Here is an 11,900-nt window from a genome sequence, read left to right as displayed (position 1 = left end):
AATTCTTGCCATCAGACAGCCTGTGGGATGGATGATTATAATCTAGGAGACCAGGGTTGAAATCGTTCTGTTCCCTGAAAGTAATGACAATGCAATCCCTTGGTCACTCTGAATCTGGAAGCACTCACCTAAGGGCACTTAAGACCTAGGTTTTGGTCAGGGGTGGGGCAGTCTGAGTGGGCTCTGACATAAGGTACAGGCAGGATGGGGGAGGGAGGGCTGTCCCTCAAAAAGCTGACTGGGAGAAGTGGCTTGGGGATGGAGAAATGGAGAAAAAATTAGATGCATTTTGCTGTCTCACATTTTTCCAAAGCATTTCTAAAAACGACAGTGGAATTATATTATATTTACAAAACCTATCTTCTCAGATACCCAGCAAGAAGAATAAAAAAGGGCCTAGAATAAAGACAAAACTGAAGTGCAGACAGAACTCAGGGAGCTGAGTCATGAATTTCCTTTCTGAGCATGGTTGTGAGAGGAGATTCGGGAGATCTGACAGGTCCCCCGTGCCTAGACTGGAGGGCATTCAACTCCAGGGGAAAAAGGATGAGCAGGGGGCACCCATTTGGATTCTGGTTCCACCAGCCCTACCCACACTCCATGCTGGCTTAATGGAAGTGGGAGCAGGCCACACCGTGGCATTGTTTTGTCTGCCCAGGTTCCCTGGACTGGGCATGTGAGGCTGAGAGGCAAGTCCACTTAGCACCACATGTTTTCTCCGAAAACAGAGGCCCAGCTTTTTTGACAAAGTGGCTGTACCTCCCCGAAATGGAGGAACAAACCCAAAACCCAGGAAGCAAGCTATGTCCCCACCTCTTTAGAGCTGGGTCATGCTATTGAGGTGTTCAACAAATTCAGAGACAGACTCAGTAGGAACAAGCTCCCGGGGAAGGCTGTCCAGGAATCTAGTTTCTAGTTTCTACCAAACCCTCTTTAGGCAACTCAGAGGTTAAACAGGAAAAAAGGTATCAGTGTCCAGGTCTCCAACATGGGTAGAGGTTATCTAGAGATTCCTAGATAAACAGGGAAGGGAGTCAAAGCACAGCCACCCACACCTTTGGGGGCAAACAGCAGGTAAGGCAGAATGGTCCCCATTCAAAGGTGAATAAATGCAACAAAAGCAGCACAAACAATGGGCAGAATTTCGAAAGAAGAAGAAAGAAAGAAAGAAAGAAAGAAAGAAAGAAAGAAAGAAAGAAAGAAAGGAAGGAAGGAAGGAAGAAAGAAAGGAAGGAAGGAAGGAAGGAAGGAAGGAAGGAAGGAAGGAAGGAAGGAAAGAGAGAGAGAGAGAGAAAGAAAGGAAGAAACCAGAGCAAGGAACAGATACAGGATAAGAATATTTTGGAAGACTCTCTTGAGAAAACAAAAAATCTCCAGTTAATAACTGCTTCACACTCTCAAGGAGGTCAAAGCCTGATTTCCATGTTCAATGCGTAAGCTATGAATTGAGATGAAAGGGAACTGTCAGAGCTATGGAAAGACGTGAAAGAGGCAATCATGTTCATCATCAAACCAGCAAAGCTAGAGTCAACAATATTGAAAACCGGTGATATGGAGTAAAAGCTTACAAAAATCAAGATAGTTGCTACTTATTGACATAAAGCTTGCCATACAAATTGCACTTTAAACTTTGTAGCAGCCCTCTCAGATGAAAATTGTTACCCATATGGTATGGGGATACACTGAGGTTTAGCCAAAGGAGACCCAGAGAGTTGGAACTCAAACCCAGATCTAGCCTGTCAACCCCCTGCTTTTCAACACCCCAAGGTGAAGACTCTCCAACTTTAGCATGTCATTACAATTGTCTTTTTTTTTTTTTTTTTTTTTGAGGCAGCCTCACTCTGTCATCCAGGCTGTAGTGCAGTGGCACAGTCTCGGCTCACTGCACCCTCCTGGGTTCAAGCAATTCTCCTGCCTCAGCCTCCCGAGTAGCTGGGACTACAAGCATGTGCAACCATGCCCGGCTAAATTTTGTACTTTTAGTAGAGATGGGGTTTCACTATGTTGGCCAGGCTGGTCTCGAACTCCTGGCCTCAGGTGATCTGCCCACCTCGGCCTCCTAAAGTGCTGGGATTACAGGCATGAGCCACCGCGCCCAGTCTAGGATTATCTTAATCCTGTGGCCAATAGCCAGGTACCAAAGTCAGGGGTTAAATAAATTAGATGTACCTTATCAGTGGGAGAAGCAGGCTGGGTGTGAGCTACAGAATTTTATCCAAAACTGGAAGTATAATTGAAAGATTATGAAAGGATTGAATCCAGGGCACATGGGGTTGCAAACGGCGAATCACAAGGTCAGGAGATCAAGATGATCCTGGCTAACACGGTGAAACCCCGTCTCTACTAAAAATACAAAAAAATTAGCAGGGCGTGGTGGTGGGCGCCTGTAGTCACAGCTACTCAGGAGGCTGAGGCAGGAGAATGGCGTGAACCCAGGAGGCGGAGCTTGCAGTGAGCGGAGATCATCACACCACTGCACTGGAGCCTGGGCGACAGAGCGAGACTCCATTTCAAAAAAAAAAAAATAATAATAATAATAATAATTCGCCAGGCATGGTAGCGCATGCCTGTAGTCCCAGCTACTTTGGAGGCTGAGGTGGGAGGATCATTTTTGCCTGGGAGGTTGAGGCTGCAGTGAGCTGTGGTTGTGCCACTGTACTCCAGCCTAGGTGACAGAGTGAGACCCTGTCTCTCACACACACACACACACACACAATGTAAATGCAACAATATTTTATTAAAACACAAGAAAATGTGAATCTACAGATTAAAATGGTGTTCTAGAAAATAAACATATAAATAAAAGGTTGATCCAGATTACGGTAAAAATATTTTCTCTGAGGATTAAAAAAATGAATTTTGATTTAGGCAAAATTCAAAAGAAAAAAATTAAGTGGCTGACAGATTTTTCCTAGCAACTCATCTGCCGGAGAACAACGGAACAGTATCTGTAGAATTTTACGTGGAAAATGTTAAGACTGGAAAATCCTGTAAACTGTGATGGCAACAGAAAGATATTCTCAAACCTGCAGTCACCTTCTGCCAAGAGAAATGGAGTGATGCTGGCCTGTCAGGTGGAGACGCCAGGCCATACTGGCAGACACTGTGTGGGGACAGCCTGCCACGTGTACCGCATAGCTCAACTCAAAAGACGTCTTGCAAAATCCACAGATAACTGACTTTTTTTTTTTTTCTCTAGTGAGCTCTTCAATCTCTTCCAGCATAGATCGCCCAGACTAGCCTCTTTGATAACCTCCAGCTAATCATTAGAAAAATCACCCTGTCTAGGCTGGCACCTTTTTCTTCTTTATCAGTCCTCGCATTGGTTTGTCTTTGTCCCTTGGTAAGAATCTAATGGCTGTCTCCTTGGTGTGCTTGTGAACTAGTTACCCAGCTAACGAAATATTTCTGAGTTATGCTTTGACATTCACGGTCCTTCCCCGAAAGCCACTGGAAGACCTGGTCCTGACAATCAAGAGACGAATTCAGATATATGATTCACAAGCTGGGACGTCCTGGGAGAAGACGCCTTGTGCTAAGTCATTTACTTAAAACATTCAATTAACTTAAGTAATCAGAGTAACAAAACGGTATACAAATATTATAAATCTTGAAAGGAGGGCTATAGAATGTAATAACAAAAGCAATTTCTTTTTTTTTTTTTTTTTTTGAGACAGAGTCTCGCTCTGTCGCCCAGGCTGGAGTGCAGTGGCGGATCTCAGCTCACTGCAAGCTCCGCCTCCCGGGTTCACACCATTCTCCTGCCTCAGCCTCCCGAGTAGCTGGGACTATAGGCGGCTGCCACCTCACCCGGCTCGTTTTTTGTATTTTTTAGTAGAGATGGGGTTTCACCGTGTTAGCCAGGATGGTCTCGATCTTGTGACCTCGTGATCCACCCATCTCGACCTCCCAAAGTGCTGGGATTACAGGCGTGAGCCACCGCGCCCGGCAGCAATTTCTTTATTGCCATAAATTGGGACAGGAACCCCGGAGTACATTCCAAAGTGTCGGGGATAGGAGCAGAGGCATATAACTGTGGCAAAGTCAGTAAATGCTATGTTTTCCAAATAATTGCCAGAAGTTAGGGAAGTTGGTTAAGAAAGAAACACTGCCCATATAGAAAAATATAACTGGGGAGGGAGAGGAAGCCAGAAAAAAAAAAAAAAAAAATCAGTGATAGAAGTAACACCAAAGTGTTTTAAGGAAACCAGAGGTGGGATAATTCAATTATATTACAAACATTAAAATGGATTAAAAATAGGCTGGGCGTGGTAGCTTATGCCTGTAATCCCAGCACTTTGGGAGGCCAAGGTGGGTGGATCACTTGAGGTCAGGAGTTTGAGACCAACCTGGCCAACATGGCAAAACCCCGGGTGTGGTGGTGTACTTCTGTAATCCCAGCTACTGGGGAGACTGAGGCATGAGAATCACTTGAACCCAAGAGACGGAGTTTGTAGTGAGCCGAGATTGCGCCACTGCACACTCCACCCTGGAGAGAGAGACTCCATCTCAAAAAAAAAAAAAAAAAAAGGTTCAAAAAGCGAAACATTGTTATATGTTCTTTACCCAACTCACACTTAGAACAACTCCATGCAAATTCATTTAAGGATCCAAATAGAGTGATCAAAACACCACACAGGGCTAAATAGAGAATCACAGAGGAACCACATTCACTTCAGGACAAGTCAAGGCTTTGTATCCATGCCTCTAGTGTTTACCTTTTTTTAAAGCGGTACTAACAAAAGCAAATTGACATAAAAACCGGAAAGTTCAGACATTTGAGGAGATCAACTTCTCACTGTTTGCAGAATATTTGTGTTTTTGGTGGGTTGTTGTGTTCGTTCGTTTGTTTGTTTGTTTTTGAGACAAAGTCTCCCTCTGTCACCCAGCCTGGAGTGTAGTGACATGATCATAGCTCACTGTAACCTGGACTCCTGGGCTCAAGCCATCCTCCTGCCTCTGGTACCCAGAACTACAGACGCACGCCAGCACACCCGACTAATTTTTGTATTTTTTTTTTTTTTTTTTTTTTTTTGAGACGGAGTCTGGCTCTGTCGCCCGGGCTGGAGTGCAGTGGCCGGATCTCAGCTCACTGCAAGCTCCGCCTCCCGGGTTTACGCCATTCTCCTGCCTCAGCCTCCCGAGTAGCTGGGACTACAGGCGCCCGCCACCTCGCCCGGCTAGTTTTTTGTATTTTTTAGTAGAGACGGGGTTTCACCGTGTTAGCCAGGATGGTCTCGATCTTCTGACCTCGTGATCCGCCCGTCTCGGCCTCCCAAAGTGCTAGGATTACAGGCTTGAGCCACCGCGCCCGGCTAATTTTTGTATTTTTTGTAGAGACGGGGGTCACGCTATGTTGCCCAGGCTGGTCTTGAACTCCTGGCTCAAGCCATCCTCCTGCCTCAGCCTCCCAAAGTGCCGGGATTACAGGCATGAGACACTGCACCTGACCTTTGATTTTTTCTTTTTTAACCTAAAAAAATCCAAGAAAATCAACTAAGAAACTCTTTTTTTTTTTTGAGACGGAGTCTCACTCTTTCGCCCAGGCTGGAGTGCAATGGCCGGATCTCAGCTCACTGCAAGCTCCGCCTCCCAGGTTTACGCCATTCTCCTGCCTCAGCCTCCCAAGTAGCTGGGACTACAGGTGCCCGCCACCTCGCCTGGCTAATTTTTTGTATTTTTTTTTAGTAGAGACAGGGTTTCACCGTGTTAGCCAGGATGGTCTTGATCTCCTGACCTCGTGATCCGCCCGTCTTGGCCTCCCAAAGTGCAGGGATTACAGGCTTGAGCCACCGCGCCCGGCCAAAAATCAACTAAGAAACTCTTATAAGCCAGAGCTGTTTTCAGAAGTGAAGAGCATTCTGGAGCCAAGGCAGTGGGAGTAATTAAAGGGCAGAGAAAGGCAGAGATGGTGGAGAAGGAGCCAGAACTAGAGAGGGAAAGTGGGAGAGAGGGGAGGGTGCGGAGGTGCAGGGGCTGGTGGGAGAGGGAATGAGTCATCTTCCCTGGTTCCTGCTCTACCTGATCAGCCTCTGTGTGTGCCACCCCAGCCAGGAGAGTCCCCACCACACTCCCCAAATCTCTGACACTTTTGTTGCCCCTCAGTTCCAAGGAGACCTCAACCTCTCCAGAGTTCTAGCCTCTTCTTAAAGGGCCAGAGTCATGGGAACCCAGATGGGGTGAAGGGGTCTCCTGTGAAGGTCTCCTTACAATGAAATGACTTTGCAGAAATTTGGACACTACCTCCCAATGCAGATTTATGGCCCGGCATGGCAGCTCATGCCTGTAATCCCAAAATTTTGGGTGACCGAGGCAGGGAGATTACCTGAGGTCAGGAGTTTGAGAGTAGCCTGGTCAACGCAGTGAAACCCTGTCTCTACTAAAAATACAAATTAACCAGGCATGTTGGTGGGTGCCTGTAATTCCAGCTGCTTGGGAGGTTGAGGCAAGAGAATCACTTGAACCCAGGAGGCGGAGGTTGCAGTGAGCTGAGATCACGCCACTGCCCTCCAGCCTGGGCAACAGAGCGAGACTCAGTCTCAAAAAGTAAAATAAAATAAAATAAAATAATTTGAAAAAAAAATCCAAACTTATTTTCCCTAGCTCAAAAGGCAACCTCACATCAGAGCCTGTCTGTGGCCCCACTGGGGTCCAAGGGGATGGAGGAAAAATAGATACTAAAAATGAATATTAAGCCTTTGTAACAGCATAAGAAGTACCTATGTTTAAAAGTTCAAAGGTTATGAAAAAAAAAAAAGGACACAAAATTGATCTCACTTACTAAACAAAAGGCAACAGAGGCTGGGCACAGCGTCTCACACCTGTAATCCCAGAACTTTGGGAGTCGGAGGCAGGCAGATAACTTGAGGCCAGGAATTCAAGACCAGCCTGGCCAACATGGTGAAACCCCATGTTTACTAAGAATACAAAAACTAACCAGGCGTTATGGTAGGCATCTGTAATCCCAGCTACTCAGAGGCTGAGGCAGGAGAATTGCTTCAACCCGGGAGGCGGAGTCTGCAGTGAGCTGAGCTTGAGCCACTGCACTCCAGCCTGGGTGACAGAGCCAGACTCCATCTCAAGGAAGAAAAAAAAAAAAAAAAAAGGCAATAGAAAAGACAGTGAAGGAAAATATACTGAAATGTGGGCAGTGGTTGTCTCTGAGTGCTATGATTATCAGTTGTTTCCTCTTTAGACTCCTGCTCTTTTCACATAAAATTGTCTGTAATGTATGTATCCAAATGTATATCTCTGTAGTGTATGTATAATATAGGCATGCGAGGCCGGGCGCGGTGGCTCATGCCTGTAATCCCAGCACTTAAGGAGGCCAAGTCGGGCAGATCATGAGGTCAGGAGATTGAGACCATCCTGGCTAACACGGTGAAACCCCATGTCTACTAAAAATACAAACAATTAGCCGGGCGTGGTGGCAGGCGCCTGTAGTCCCAGCTACTCAGGAGGCTGAGGCAGGAGAATGGCATGAACCCAGGAGGCAGAGCTTGCAGTGAGCTGAGATCGCGCCACTGCACTCCAGCCTGGGTGACACAGCAAGACTCCGTAAAAAAAAAAAAAAAAATATATATATATATATATATATATAGGCATGCAATTTTCATAAGCTATAGGATATACCTATTTTTTATTCTTCCCAAATCATTCAAAGTAGCACTACTTGCAAATTTGGCAAAATTTTGAAAATGTATTAACTAAGCAAACATTTTTTAAAATGACTCTCCCTTAATTGCAAAGTGCACTGATTTCCAGCCCTCCCCAGTGCAGTCCCATTGGGCAGGACATGGCGTCACTAAAGTCACTAGAGCAGTGTCCGCCCAGCCCAGGTCCTGGGGAGGGCTGGGGTCAGTATCCTCATTAATTGGGCTTCTACTGTGCACCTGGCACTTTACATCCATTACCCCATACAATCCCCATGGAAATCCCTCCAAGTAGGTGTTATTACCCCAGTTTACAGACATAAAAATTGGGTCCCAGCATTCAGTAAATGGCCCAATATTAACGTGCTACTAAACAGCAATACTGTGCTTCCAACCGAGGTGAACATCCCAAAGCTCGTGCTCCATTCCAGTGATTTCCAACAGTTATTAGCTGTGGAACCCTCTGCTCAAACAAATACTACCCTGGTGAATTAGCTTGCCAGGGCTGCCATACCAAAGTAGCACAGGCTGGATGGCTTAAACAACAGAAATATATTTTCGCACTGTTCTAGAGACTGAAAGTCCATGATCAAGATGTCAGCAGGGTTGGGTTTCCTCTGAGGCCTCTCTCCCTGGCTGGCAGATGGCTGACCACTTGCTGCCTCTTCACGTGGTGGTCCTTCTGTGCACCGTGCACCCCTGATGTCTCTCTGTGTCCAATTTTCCTCTTCTTTTTTTTTTCTTTTTTGAGACAGAGTCTTGCTCTCTCTCCCAGGCCAAAGTGCAATGGCGCAGTCTCAGCTCACTGCAACCTCTGCCTTCTGGGCTCAAGCGATTCTCGTGCCTCAGCCTCCTGAGTAGCTGGGATTATAGGCATGCACAATGTCCAGCAAATTATTATTATTTTTTGAGACAGAGTCTTGCTGTCAGCCAGGCTAGAGTGCAGTGGCATGATCTCGGCTTACTGCAACCTCCACCTCTTGGGTTCAAGCGATTCTCCTGCCTCAGCCTCCCGAGTAGCTAGGACTACAGGCGCCTGCCACCATGCCCAGCTAATTTTTTTTTTTTTTTTTAGTAGAAATGGGTTTTCACCATGTTAGCCAGGAAGGTCTCGATCTCCTGACCTTGTGATCCACCTGCCTCAGCCTCCCAAAGTGCTGGGATTACAGGCGTGAGCCACCATGCCTGACCCCCAAATCTCCTCTTCTTATATGGACACCAGTCTTACTGGATTAGGGCCCACCCTAACAACCTTATTTTAACCCAATCACCATTTTAAAGACCTGATCTCCAAATGCAGTCACATTTCAGAGTGGAGGAGGACTGGGGGGTGGTTAGGGCTACAATGTGTGAATGTAGAGGGGTCACGATTTAGCCCATAACACCTGGACTTTAATGTTTAAATGGGGTCTGTTCTGGTGGAAGCTGGGCTGAGGGGCTTGGAGTCTAACTTTCCAATTCCCTCCCTTCAACTTCCTAAAAAGCCTCTTTACGGCCTTGAGAGGGAAATATTAGGAAATCACTAGTTTTTATGGCTTTGGAAAAACAGAAAATATTCAAGGAAACTCAGTAAACTAAAACACCACACGAGTCATTTCTGTGAAAATACAGATGGGGCCATCAGCTAATTTAATATGAATGCCGACACAGTTCATTTGATGTTTTCCTCAACTCACCCGGAATTTCTCTGTGTTGGCCAGAATTACCTCTGAATTATTTTCCTCACCAACTTCTGCAATTAAAAGGATAAGGCCAGGTGCAGTAGCTCACACCTGTAATCCCAGCACTTTGGGAGGCTGAGGCGGGTGGATCTCTTGAACTCAGGAATTTAAGAAAAGCCTGGGCAACAGAGCAAGAACCTATCTCTACAAAAAATACCAAAGATTAGCCAGGTGAGGTGGCACACGCTTGTGGTCCCAGCTACTCAGGAGGTTGAGGTGGGAGGATCACTTGGGTCCAGGAGGTCGAGGCTGCAGTGAGCCATGATTGCGCCACTGCACTCCAGCCTGGGCAACAGAGTGAAGCCTGTCTCAAAAAAAATAAACAAATAAATAAAAGGATAAATACTCCTCCAGGAGACAGTAAGCTTTACCCTTATGTATTTATAGTTGAAGATAAAATATTGACTATTTTGGTGGCATAACTAGCATATTTGACACCAGGGGAACTGATCATTTTTAAACATCTTCCTCCTCCAAACAACAGAGTTATTTTTGGCAATAATTACATAGTAATACGTAATAATCAGCACTGTCTTGATTTGTTCTTTATCTGAACAACAATGAACACTTTGAAAAGAATAAATTTCCATTTAAAGATATTCAAATTTGGTAAAATATTTCACTCATGAACTAAAATTTTCACTTACCGGCCGGGCGCGGTGGCTCAAGCCTGTAATCCCAGCACTTTGGGAGGCCGAGACGGGTGGATCACGAGGTCAGGAGATCGAGACCATCCTGGCTAACACGGTGAAACCCCGTCTCTACTAAAAAATACAAAAAACTAGCCGGGCGCGGTGGCGGGCGCCTGTAGTCCCAGCTACTCGGGAGGCTGAGGCAGGAGAATGGCGGGAACCCGGGAGGCGGAGCTTGCAGTGAGCTGAGACCCGGCCATTGCACTCCAGCCTGGGCGGCAGAGCGAGACTCCGTCTCAAAAAAAAAAAAAAAAAAAAAAAAAAAAATTTCACTTACCAAATAAAAGTGTACCACATGGTTTGTTCTTTTCCACAGTTTTATTATTTATTTATTTATTTGAGATAGATAGGGTCTTGCTCTGTTGCCCAGGCTGAAGTGCATTGGCACAATCATGGCTCACTGCAGCCTCAACCTCCCAGGCCCAAATGACCCTCCCACCTCAGCCTCCTGAGTAGCTGGGACCACAGGTGTGTGCCACCATGCCTGCTTAATTTTTTAATTTTTGTAGAGATGGGGTCTTCCTATGTTGCTTACGTCAGTTTTGAACTCCTGGACTCAAGTAATCCACCCGCCGCAGCATCCCAAAGTGCTGGGATTACAGGCATGAGCCACCGCGCCCGGCCCACTGTTTTAAATGTTAAACACAAGCAAAACTCCAAGTGGCCATAGACAATGACAGAATTACAGTAACTCATGCTCTATGTCTTTGGTCTTTACAATTACTACACTGTCCTGGCTTATTTTGAAGCTACTATTTAAACCCAGGAATACATATTATCATAAGGGTTGAAGACAAGCTGCAACCACAAATGAGCTCTAGTGATTCCAAACCGTTAAGAACCTACCTGCAAACTGAGCATGTGAGGCAGCCGCCGGTATCATTGTGAGTTCTCTGAATGAACTTCCAAGTACAAGGGTTAGTAAAGCCCAGGTGATAGGAATGTGCCCACTGAAGCTCAGATAACCACAATAGTTATTTGGAACTTAGACCACTAAATCACCCACATTGTTTAGAACTGTCAGCACACGGTGATAGTGAAAAACAGACTGGGTTCTCTTCTTGTTTTTCTCTCATCTGCAGACAATGCCTCCCTCTGTGCCTGCCCCTGGAACAGAGGGCTCCCACTGCCTGGTTCTCAGCACAACTCAATGATGGCCATTCTCAGTTTCCATTACCTTATAGGTTCGGGTTTCCTTTTTCCTCCCCAGCCCCTTTTGGTTTTCTTTTCTGGCTCCTCCTCTCCTACTCAACCTCTAAAAGCTGGAATGCCTCGGGTTCCATCCTAGCCTGACCTTCAAGTTTATTCCTCCTCAAGTTCTCACCATCTCAATATATGGCACCAGCACCCACCCACTCTTTCAAGCCCACAGTGTATTAATCACCCTTTATTTCTCCCTTCCCACCCTACCTTAAGCCTTCGGGAACCTGTGGGTTCTGGCTCCAGTGTATACCTGGGAACTGGCCGCTGCTGACACCCTAATCCTATTGCTCTCTACTTAGGCAGACCTTCTTTTATGGGCTGATGTCTCCCCACGCCCCAAAAAATCGTATGGTGTGGCTGGGCGTGGTAACTCAACGCCTGTAATCCCAGCACTTTGAGAGGCAGTGGCAGGCGGATCAGGAGGTCAAGAGATCGAGACCATCCTGGCCAACACGGTGAAACCCCTTCTCTACTAAAAATACAAAAATTAGCCAGGCGTGGTGGTGGGCGCCTGTAGTCCCAGCTACTCAGGAGGCTGAGGCAGGAGAATCGCTTGAACCCAGGAGGCGGAACTTGTAGTGAGCTGAGATCCGGCCACTGCACTCCAGCCTGGCGACAGAGCGAGACTGTCT

This window comes from Theropithecus gelada, chromosome 8, assembly GCF_003255815.1.
Source record: "Theropithecus gelada isolate Dixy chromosome 8, Tgel_1.0, whole genome shotgun sequence".
Classification (NCBI taxonomy): domain Eukaryota; kingdom Metazoa; phylum Chordata; class Mammalia; order Primates; family Cercopithecidae; genus Theropithecus; species Theropithecus gelada.
Note: the sequence above shows the minus strand (reverse complement) of the source record.